Below are 12,875 nucleotides of genomic sequence, written 5' to 3'. Positions count from 1 at the left end.
AATTCTCTTTTTATATATACAGGGTGTTACAAAAAGGTACGGCCAAACTTTCAGGAAACATTCCTCACACACAAATAAAGAAAAGATGTTATGTGGACATGTGTCCGGAAACGCTTAATTTCCATGTTAGAGCTCATTTTAGTTTCGTCAGTCTGTACTGTACTTCCTCGATTCACCGCCAGTTGGCCCAACTGAAGGAAGGTAATGTTGACTTCGGTGCTTGTGTTGACATGCGACTCATTGCTCTACTGTACTAGCCCGGTACCAAAAATAGAGACTCTTCGTGCTCGTATTGTGGACGGCTGTGATACAATACACCATTCTCCAGGGCTGCATCAGTGCATCAGGGATTCCATGCGACGGAGGGTGGATGCATGTATCCTCACTAACGGACATTTTTAACATTTCCTGTTACAAAGTGTTTGAAGTCACGCTGGTACGTTCTGTTGCTGTGTGTTTCCATTCCATGATTAATGTGATTTGAAGAGAAGTAATAAAATGAGCTCTAACATGGAAAGTAAGCGTTTCCGGACACATGTCCACATAACATATTTTATTTATTTGTGTGTGAGGAATGTTTCCTGACCGTTTGGCCGTACCTTTTTGTAACACCCTGTATATATCACCGGTTGTCGGAAGATGACTATTAAAAGATTATAATTAATGTTAGCCTGGTTGGCAATTTGGTAAACTAGATTGGATACCTGGCGAAACAGTTGCTCAGTGATGCAAGGATAACTTCCCCAGATAGCTCACAGCTTTTAACCCGCTTTTATTATCTTGAATATCAGCAGGCTTTCAGAACAACTTAATACATCAACTTTACACCCTTTATCTTCAATCTTGAAAATGATGGCCACGAAACTCACTGAAACGGTATGACAGTACGACACCACCACTCGGCTGATCGACTGAGAAGATTTCATCATTGGAATACGCCGAGAAAGCCTGCAGTCGCAGGATATGTGAAGTTATTTGAGTGAAACAAAATCGAGTCACATTTACATAGAGCTTGCCAGTATAAGCACATTTATCATGAGGCTGCACCCACTCTGCCCTGGATGCATACACGGTCTGACTGGGGAGGGTGTATCGTCTTCTGAGACAAGGTCATCCACAACTGTTGTAAGTGGCTCTTAAAATCATGCATACTGGCACTGGGACGGACTTGACATCTGAGTTGTTTCAACACATGTTCTAAAGGGGACAATCTGGAGATCCTGCTGGTCGCGGAAGTACCTCACCGTGACACAAATAGTTCACACAGACACGTGCCATGTGTGGTTGCGCATTGTGCTGTTCAAAAAATGGCACCATGTTGCTGTCACATGAGACCTAACACATGAGAAACAGGATGTCAATGACATACCGTTGCGCCAGCAGAGTTTCGGGAGTCACTACCTGCTGTGTCCTGAAGTCATCGTCGATGGTTCAAAATGGCTCTGAGCACTATGGGACTTAACTTCTAAGGTCATCAGTCCCCTAGAACTTACAACTACTTAAACCTAACTAACCTAAGGACATCACACACAGCCATGCCCGAGGCAGGATTCGAACCTGCGACCGTAGCGGTGACGCGGTTCCAGACTGTAGCGCCTTTAACCGCTTGGCCACCACGGCCGGCCATCGTCGATGGCTTCCCATATCAAGACTCAAGGAGTAACGCCGCTGTGCCTGACCAAACCTTGGAAGAATGAGACGTCTCTCCCGGTCTCCGCCATATTTGTCGACGATGGTCATCCAGGATCGTGCAGAACTGCGGTCCATCGCCGAAAACAATAAGACGCCGTTCATCAGCAGTCCATGCTTTCCTCCGGCTCACATCACCACTCCAAACACACCCGTTTTTACTGTGGTGTCAATGGCAGCCTACATATGCGACGATAATTCTCTAGTCTGGCTGCTGCTGGTGCCAGTCTAACAGTGTGGGATGAATAGAATGTTGCATGGGATCCGTTACTTGTTATAGGATGGTAAACACTGGTGTGAAGGGGCTACATTGTGCTTCGTGCACAATTCAACGATCCTCCCTTGTGTTGCTCAGACGTTGCCGAATGGAACATTGACAACGAGTATGCCCCCGTCCTTACGTTCTTACGCAGTCCAACCTCGGATTTCAGTCACGTCCGGATGTTCAAAACATTGCATATTGCAGAATTCGAGCATCTGGCCAAGTAGAGATCAACAGTGAGTCCCCTTTCAAACTCGGTCAGCTGCTGATAATGCTGTCTCACACGAATATGTGGCGTCTCCATGTACTTCAAAGTGATCACTCAACATCTGTCGCTGTTCACTCTCCTTATATACTCTTGCAGCCCTGGTAATAACAGTAAACACCAACAATACCGATGCACTCTAGTGGCCGTTCTACCTGTCACACATAATTGCAACTCTATAATCATTTACATACTTTCATATGGTGCGTGCATGTACCAGGATATATCGACTTCTGAGTGCGAGCATCAGGGTTTTTTTTTCATGCAGTCTAGTTCAAACGATACCGCGACCAACTGCCCAGAATTTCAATTTATAACGAGATAACTGTAAAACGGAGGATTTTAATACATTTTCGCGAACTGTATACTTTTCTTAAATTCATTCATCGCAACAGATGTTTTTCGAAAGACTGCAGCTGTGTGATTTAAATAATAAAACAATGCACCAGATAACTTCATGCACAGCACAACACGTTTCAGGAACTTTTCCCATTTCAATCGCGTCTATTTGCATTGTACGTGATGTCTATGTGTGTATTGTTTTCTTTCGTCTTCTTTTGGTTTTACTGCAATCTTAAAATGTAAATCTTGTGATTTTTTAGACGCTAGTGTCGGAAGATAGCGTTTCTTGTGCATCTGATTACGAGTATTGCGCCGATCATACATAGGCTCACATCACTCACCCTCTTCCATGTTACCACGTAAACTCCTGAATGGAAGGAAAAGAGCAGTTATTAAGCTTTTAAGTTTTGCAGCATGCGACAATCATTTCTTCTATTTTACAGGAAAAATATTGAATTTTATTTACATTGGGATTCAAGACAGCAAACAATTTGAAAATTAAAGATAGGAAAAGGGAAAAAAAAAACATTAGTGTTCTACGCTCTGCCGACAACAAGGGTCTTAGAGACGAGAAACACGCCTGATTAGAAAAGAATGGGGAAGGAAGTCGGCCGTGCCAGTTTCAAGATAATCACACAAACACTTGTCTAAAGCGGTTTAACTTGACCGCGGAAACCGTAAATCAGGATTCCTAGACGGAGATTTGGGCCGCAATCCTCTCAAACCCGAGTGTAGTGTGATAATTTGCGAACCACGTCACACATTAGTAAAAATAGACACATGGCGTTTGTGGCAATACTGTTAAGCTGGAAAATGGCTTGTGATCGACGGTAGTCTAGGATCAAAACAATTCATTCATTAATAAAACTGTTCGAACAGTGGAAGTCGATTGTGATTTAGCTTCGATCAATAATTGTAACTGGTGTTACTTCCTTTTTTAATCACATTTTTATTGTTTCCAGGGCTCTTGGTTGTCCAGCCGGATGCGATAGTTGAAGTCCCACGAGATTTCGGCGAATTACCTTTCCGCTATCATCAGATGGTTCTGATGGAACGGTCTGTCTGCTCATTGTCGGTGTTATTTATGTCCGTCGGTCGGACTTCGATTCCCTCCGCCGACGCTCCGATTACGGCCGCCAACAATCCGTTTGCGGGCGCCGACCCAGGTCCGCGCCGTCCCCGGCGTCGCACCATGTGGTGGAAGATGCAGAATCCCGTGGAGTGTCCCCGGCTGCCGTCGGGGAAAGATCTTGTGTTCGCTTGAGGCGTAACTCCTTGACGGAGCTAAGTAAGGGCTTCCATGCCTTCCTCAGTTGAAAACCTGTGTCTCGGTTTGTGCGTTACGCGAATTTCAGTGGCCTCCTTGAAGATGTTGTCGCAGTAGAAGCTGGTAGGGGCCAGATTCTTTGTCTCTTCGTATTTCGGGTTGTGTCCAGTTTCCAAGCAGTGATTAATAGTGCCGATTTGTTGGGCTGGTCTAGGCGCGTATGGCGCTGGTGTTCTTTGTAGCGGTCTTCGACTGTTCGGATAGTTTGACCGTTGTAGGATTTGCCGTAACCACATGGAATATTATATACGCCCGCTTTCTTGAGGCCAAGTCCGTCTTTCGCCGTCCCCAGTAAGGCGCGTATCCTGGACGGTGGTCGGTAGACCGTGTCAATTTTGTGTTGTTTTAACCGTCTCCCAATTTTTGACGTCGCGTTGCCTGCATACGATAGAAAGGCGAGGCCTGGTTCATCACTGTTCTTCATCTGGGTTTCTGCTATGTTTACGTGTTCTTGGGGAACACATTTTCTAGATGTTTTAAGTTCTTTGTGTAGATTTTGTTCATTCGATATCGAGTAAGCCCTGTGAACCAGTGTTTTGAGCATCCCATTGAATTGTGCAGGATGGTGGCAGCTCGAGGCATATAAATGTAAGTCCGTGTGTGTAGGGTTGCGGTACACGCTATGACCCAGTGTGCCATTAGATCTCCGCTCTACATCAAGAAAGGGTAATTTCCCTTCCTTCGCGATTTCCATGGTGAACCGTATGTTCTCGTGGACTGAATTTAGATGTTCTAGAAAGGTCTGCAGCTGATCAGGCCCATGGGGCCAGATGACAAAAGTGTCGTCCACGTATCGGAAAAAACACACAGTTTTCCGTTCGGTCGCTTGTAGTGCCTTTGGCCGTTGAAGACGAAGTAGGTGGATCACAGATCACATTTTTATTGTTTTATTTCGTTGTAATTATTTCACTCTTTCCTATTCATTAAGTAGGACCAGTTTTGATTTCCTTAGCAGTGGTGCGTATGATCACGGAACGACCGTCCCAAAGTGTGGCATCCACCATTATTAAATCTCCGCACTGAGCAGCGGCGCGCTCCATTACGCTCGGCCGAGAACCCATCGTTTGCCGCACTTCTCCGTGCGCGGCCCGCTCGCTGCTAAATACACTCCTGGAAATGGAAAAAAGAACACATTGACACCGGTGTGTCAGACCCACCATACTTGCTCCAGACACTGCGAGAGGGCTGTACAAGCAATGATCAGACGCACGGCACAGCGGACACACCAGGAACCGCGGTGTTGGCCGTCGAATGGCGCTAGCTGCGCAGCATTTGTGCACCGCCGCCGTCAGTGTCAGCCAGTTTGCCGTGTCATACGGAGCTCCATCGCAGTCTTCAACACTGGTAGCATGCCGCGACAGCGTGGACGTGAACCGTATGTGCAGTTGACGGACTTTGAGCGAGGGCGTATAGTGGGCATGCGGGAGGCCGGGTGGACGTACCGCCGAATTGCTCAACACGTGGGGCGTGAGGTCTCCACAGTACATCGATGTTGTCGCCAGTGGTCGGCGGAAGGTGCACGTGCCCGTCGACCTGGGACCGGACCGCAGCGACGCACGGATGCACGCCAAGACCGTAGGATCCTACGCAGTGCCGTAGGGGACCGCACCGCCACTTCCCAGCAAATTAGGGACACTGTTGCTCCTGGGGTATCTGCGAGGACCATTCGCAACCGTCTCCATGAAGCTGGGCTACGGTCCCGCACACCGTTAGGCCGTCTTCCGCTCACGCCCCAACATCGTACAGCCCGCCTCCAGTGGTGTTGCGACAGGCGTGAATGGAGGGACGAATGGAGACGTGTCGTCTTCAGCGATGAGAGTCGCTTCTGCCTTGGTGCCAATGATGGTCGTATGCGTGTTTGGCGCCGTGCAGGTGAGCGCCACAATCAAGACTGCATACGACCGAGGCACACAGGGCCAACACCCGGCATCACGGTGTGGGGAGCGATCTCCTACACTGGCCGTACACCACTGGTGATCGTCGAGGGGACACTGAATAGTGCACGGTACATCCAAACCGTCATCGAACCCATCGTTCTACCATTCCTAGACCGGCAAGGGAACTTGCTGTTCCAACAGGACAATGCACGTCCGCATGTATCCCGTGCCACCCAACGTGCTCTAGAAGGTGTAAGTCAACTACCCTGGCCAGCAAGATCTCCGGATCTGTCCCCCATTGAGCATGTTTGGGACTGGATGAAGCGTCGTCTCACGCGGTCTGCACGTCCAGCACGAACGCTGGTCCAACTGAGGTGCCAGGTGGAAATGGCATGGCAAGCCGTTCCACAGGACTACATCCAGCATCTCTACGATCGTCTCCATGGGAGAATAGCAGCCTGCATTGCTGCGAAAGGTGGATATACACTGTACTAGTGCCGACATTGTGCATGCTCTGTTGCCTGTGTCTATGTGCCTGTGGTTCTGTCAGTGTGATAATGTGATGTATCTGACCCCAGGAATGTGTCAATAAAGTTTCCCCTTCCTGGGACAATGAATTCACGGTGTTCTTATTTCAATTTCCAGGAGTGTAGTAGGCCGCCTTTGCCCGCGCGCGCTTCAAAACACAGCTGCTGGCCACCCTAACACTCACTGTCAGTAATGGGCCGCCCAGAATATACAGCGACACCAGCCGCCGGCTCCAGTAACTATGGAGCCTTATTTGACGCTGCTCCTCGTGCTATGTTTCTACACTACAACTCGGGTGGACGTGCTGTTCGATGTTCTTTCGGCTGCGCTGTGGACTCAGAATTCGAATGCTATACTGCAACTTGGACTTAAACGTTCGCTAGGCTTAGCATGTCAACGGACTTGTGATTTCCGCCGGAATTCTGCATTTCACTTGCACTTCCTGCACCGCATAACCATCGTCAATCTGTATATGGTTCAAATGGCTCTGAGCACTATGGGACTTAAATTCTGAGGTCATCAGTCCCCTAGAACTTAGAACTACTTAAACCTAACTAACCTAAGGACATCACACACATCCATGCCCGAGACAGGATTCGAACCTGCGACCGTGGCGGTCGCGCAGCTCCAGACTATAGCGCGTAGAACGACTCGGCCACTCCAGCGGGCTCAATCTGTATAGTTTTCCATAAAGTGCTCAGCTGCAACTTGGCGCATGGTAACAGAATTATTTGTATCAGAGTTGTGGCAGCAAACCCTAGAACGCTGATATATTTATTGCGTTACACGTAGTTGTAACACGAAGCTGACAAGAACAACTCGAAGGAGCTGCGTAAGCAGTGTGATGCGTATTCCACAAACTTCCTCCGCTGTTCCGATATCGCCTGCAATTTCTGTAGGCAATTAAACTCGATGGGAGTCTGTATTGTATTCTGAGGCGTTCTTCCATGTTTGTAAAAGCGTGAAATTTCGTAAAGAAGATAGAATCTTGTAATGAATCAGCTTCGTTGCGTGTCGAATAGTCAGCAAATGTAGCGTTCGCATGTACGAGAAGTGATGAGTGGTACTATAAACGTTAACGAGGCCCATGAGAAAGACAGGCCGCGGCGCGTACGTCACGAAGGTAGTCCTGAACTCGCTCGCTCCCTCAGCTCAGCAGACAAAATGCGCTTCTAAACCTGTTAACTCGGAGCTGGGCGTGTAAATACTAATGAGAATTGCATCTCCCACTGGAATTTGCTGTTATGAAATCTTACTGACTAACAGTACTACAGCAAAATTTAATTAAATATGAATACTCGATATAAATGGTATGGCGGCTTGTTTATAGCATTTAGTCTCTTCTGCTTAACAGTACTCATCACATACTGGAAGTGGTGCCTTATGCAACCGATAATCATTTTAGCATTATTTTATTTTGTTGTACGACAGTGCAGTCGTAACAAATTATAAGCAGGCCCATGGACTTCCCGTCACTATAGGACTAATAACAGTAAGATTCCTAAATAGCGGATTCCATTAGACGATTCAGTTTTGATTTGTACGGACACGCGTAGGTACGAGTTAACACTTGTAGAAACGTAGTTTGTCTGCTGATTTGAGCTATCGAGCGAGCGCAGGACTACCTTCGTGACGTACGCGCCGCGGCCTATCTTTCTCGTAGGCCTCGAAACGTTAAGCCATGACGTTGTTTGATGTAGATTTTAATTATTGATCATTATTATGTGTTGAAGTAAACTGTAAAAATCACCTTGACATCCTGCCTGGATCAGAACCTGATACTAGGACTCACATATGAAATACGGCCAGTTCTAGCTAAGAAATGACGTCGCCGAAACCTTTTATTGTATGGATGTAATTTTATTTTCATTATAGGAAGCGGAAAGTCACATTGGTAGACTGTATCACAGAATAAAATAAAATTAGGAATGGAGCGTTTTAACACCCACCCACAAAGATCTGTAGTGGGTCAACTCCTTTCTCAACTAACATAACGGATGCGTCAGTTATTTCAAATGACAAAAAATCTTACAGTCTTCGTTTTTGACACAAACATACTGTCCAAAGGGCCAAACTGAACCTTGTCAGACACACCATGAAAACATGATATCCTGACAAATGGTTCAAATGGCTCTGCGCACTATGGGACTTAACATCTGAGGTCATCAGTCCCCTAGAACTTAGAACTACTTAAACCTAACTAACTAAGGACATCACACACATCCATGCCCGAGGCAGGATTCGAACCTGCGACCGTAGCAGCAACGCGGTTCCAGACTGAGGCGCCTATAACTGCTCGGCCATAGCCGCCGGCGATATCCTGACAAATGTGTACAGCTAATACATTGAGGTGACCGAAAGTCATGGGACTGCGATATGCACACACACAAATGGCGGAGTATAGCGTACACAAGGTATAAACGGACAGCCCATTACCGGAGCTGTCATTTGTACTCAGATATTCAAGCGAAAAGGTTTCCGATGTGATCACAGCCGAACGACGGGAAATAACGGACTTTGAGCGCGGAATGATATTTGAATATAAGAGCATCGGGAATTCCATTTCTGAAATCGTTAAGAAATTCAGTATTCCGAGACATACATTGTCAAGACTATGCTGATATACTACTGGCCATTAAAATTGCAACACTACGGAGATGATGTGCTACAGACACGAAATTTAAACGACAGGAAGAAGATGCTGTGATATGCAAATGATTAGCTTTTCAGAGCATTCACACAAGGTTGGCGCCGGTGGCGACACCTACAACGTGATGGCATGAGGAAAGTTTCCAACCGATTTCTCATACACAAACAGCAGTTGACCGGCGTTGCCTGAAACGTTGTTGTGATGCCTCGTGTAAGGAGGAGAAATGCGTACCATCACGTTTCCGACTTTGATAAAGGTCGGAGTGTAGCCTATCGCGATTGCGGTTTATCGTATCGCGACATTGCTGCTCGCGTTGACTGTTAGCAGAATATGGAATCGGTGCGTTCAGGAGGGTAATACGGAACGCCGTGCTGGATCCCAACGGCCTCGTATTACTAGCAGTCGAGATGACAGGCATCTTATCCGCATGGCTGTAACGGATCGTGCAGCCACGTCTCGATCCCTGAGTCAACAGATGGGGACGTTTGCAAGACAACAACCATCTGCACGAACAGTTCCACGATGTTTGTGGCAGCATGGACTATCAGCTCGGCGACCATGGCTGCGGTTAACCTTGACGCTGCATCACAGACAGGGCCGCCTGCGATGGTGTACTCAACGACGAACATGGGTGCACGAATGGCAAAACGTCATTTTTTTGGACGAATCCAGGTTGTGTTTACAGCACCGTGATGGTCGCATCCGTGTTTGGCGACATCCCGGTGAACGCACATTCGAAGCGTGTATTCGTCATCGCCATGCTGGCGTATCACCCGGCGTGAAGGGGTGCCATTGGTTACACGTCTCGGTCACCTCTTGTTCGCATTGACGTCACTTTGAACAGTGAACGTATATATCAGATGTGCTACGACCCGTGGCTCTACCCTTCACTCGATCCCTGCGAAACCCTACATTTCAGCAGGATAATGCACGACCGCATGTTGGAGATCCTGTACAAGCCTTTCTGGATACAGGAAATGTTCGACTGCTGCCCTGGCCAGCACATTCTCCAGATCTCTCACCAATTGAAAACGTCTGGTCAGTGGTGGCCGAGCAACTGGCTCGTCACAATACGCCAGTCACTACTCTTGATAAACTGTGGTATCGTGTTGAAGCTGTATAGGTAGCTGTACCTGTACACGCCATCTAAGCTCTGTTTGACTCTTTACCCAGGCGTATCAAGGCCGTTATTACGGCCAGAGGTGGTTGTTCTGGGTACTGATTTCTCAGGATCTATGCACTCAAATTGCATGAAAATGTAATGACATGTCAGTTCTAGTATAATATATTTGTCCAATGTATACCCGTTTATCATCTGCATTTCTTCTTGGTGTAGCAATTTTAACGGCCAGTAGTGTAATACCAGGCATTACCTCTCAGCAAGGGCAACGCAGTAGCTGACGGTCTTCACTTTACGACCGAGAGCAGCGGCGTTTCGATAGAGTTGTCTGTGCTAACAGACAAGAAACACTGCGTGAAATAACCGAAGAGATCATTGCGGGACATACGACGAACGTGTCGGTTTGGACAGTGAGGCGAAATTTAGCGTTAAGGAGCTACGGCAGCCGACGACCTACGCGAATGGCTGGTTCAAATGGCTCTGAGCACTATGGGACTTAACATCTGAGGTCATCAGTCCCCTAGAATTTAGAACTACTTAAACCTAACTAACCTAAGGACATCACACACATCCATGCCCGAGGCAGGATTCGAACCTGCGACCGGAGCGGTCACGCGGTTCCAGACTGATGCGCCTTTAACCGCGCGGCCACACCGGCCGGCTACCTACTTGTTATTCTGAAGCTTTTAGCTTCCATGAAAAATCTAAATTATATTATTCTATTGATACACTTATAAATTTCAAACAAAAATTGACATAATATTTCATCTAAGTAACTCAAATTATATAAAAATAAATATTTCAATTACTATAGTACGAAAGAGCGGCTTCTGTCACAAAGAATGCAAATGGTATTCTTACCTAAGCCGTGGCTTTGGAATTCGAAAATGGAATCAGTTATTGACTATCGAGCCCAGTTTTTGAGATACCCTCTGTCTAAATGTGTGTGAATTCTTAAGGGGAAAACTGCTGAGGTCATAGGTTCCTAGACTTACACACTACTTAAACTAACCTATGCTAAGAGCAAAACACACACACACACACCCACACACACACACACACACACACACACACACACACACACACACCTCCATGCCAGTGGAAGGACTCTAACCTCCGGCGGGAGGGGCAGCGCAATCCGTGACATGGAGCCTGAAACCGCGCGGCTACCCTCTATCTATAAAATAACTTGAAGTTGCTGCATAATGGTTGTTTTGGTATTGCTTAATTAATTTCCTATTTTGCGGATGTAATTGTTAGTAAACAATCGAAATATATACAAGGAATTCCATGTATGATCCTCAGTTCCTGCATTCACCGCCATGCTCACGTTACATCGCATCGCATTGTGTTTGTTGCATGTCTCAGTTCTGAGAGAGCTCTGATCTTGTGAAGTGAGTTACTGTTGGTTCGTGGGTTTGTGTTTTGTATGAATTAAGAAGATGAAACTCCTCGTTCCTATACAAATAACCCAAATTCTTTTTGTTATATCTGTGATGAGTTTAATCTGAAACAGCAAAAACGAAAACTTAGTCCTCTTTTTAAGAAACGCTATGAATATTATTGTAGCTGTAAAGTTGGCAACCAAACTAAAAACGAGCCCCTCACGCATGCTGTCTGACGTGTGTTAGCTCCTGACAGGTCGGTTAAAAGCATCACGTCACATGTCCTTTGGTGTCCCCATGATTTTGAGGGATTACACAACAAACGGTGACTTGTGTGTGACAAAAACAGCTGGAATTATCTCTAAAACAAAGAAAACTGTGCAAGATCCTAATTTACCGGCCGCTTTAAGACCTATATGAGTCAGAGAAGAATTGCCGTTATCAGTACCTCCTGAGAATGTGACAGTAAGTGAAGACAAATACATGTGTATCTACATCCGCTGCATATTAAATTATGATAAACTTCATAAAAACCACGGACAACAACCTTGGTTGGTTTCACGTATCTTCGAGATAAGTTTCCAAGGATCAGTGAAGCAAAAATAGAGGGTGGAATATTTGTAGGGCTACAAATAATGGAATTAGTGGCTGATGAACATTTCCTTGATTTGTTGAGTGATGTTGAAAAAAGTGGCATGGCTGTCTTTCCTAAGTATTTGTAAGAACTTTTTAGGCGACTATAAGGCAGAAAACTGTGGCGATGTTCTGCAAGAACCAGTGAGATCATACCACCATATTGGATGTAACATGTGACTTAAGATAACATTTTACCGAGCAAGGTGGCGCAGTGGTTAGTACACTGGACTCACATCCGGGAGGACGACGTTTCAAACAGCATCCGGCCATCCTGATTTAGGTTCTCCGTGATTTACCCAAATCGCTTAGGGTAATCTCGGGATGGTTCCTGTGGATGGGCATGGCCGACTTCTTTCCCCGTCCTTCCCTAATCCGATGGGACAGATGACCTCGCTCTTTAATCCCGTCCGACGAATCAACCAACCAAGATAACATTTTTCGAACGACCATTTGGACGTCTTCCCGTGTTACCTTGGTGCCGCTAGTAATGACCATTTCTCAAATGGAAATGCGTTGTCAAGGCAGTTATTAAAATGTTACCCGGCTATTGCTGGACCTTGCGAAGAGACGTTCCTGAGGCAAACTATCGCAGAAAATCAGGAAGAAAATATTAGCTTTGTGTACTCTTTTTTCTGTACTTTCATGTCGCTCATTTCTTTGATTAATTTGTGTTCTTTTGCCAGACGCATATAACGCTATAATACATAGTCTGACGTAAGCATTTACGCAAACCAGTATCAAATGGAAACTGAGACCGATACAGAAATTCTGAAATTAGATCTAGATTCAGGTAG

The sequence above is a fragment of the Schistocerca cancellata genome, chromosome 5, assembly GCF_023864275.1.
Source record: "Schistocerca cancellata isolate TAMUIC-IGC-003103 chromosome 5, iqSchCanc2.1, whole genome shotgun sequence".
Classification (NCBI taxonomy): Eukaryota; Metazoa; Arthropoda; class Insecta; order Orthoptera; family Acrididae; genus Schistocerca; species Schistocerca cancellata.
The sequence above is the reverse complement of the archived record's forward strand: the minus strand, read 5'-3'. Positions refer to the sequence as shown.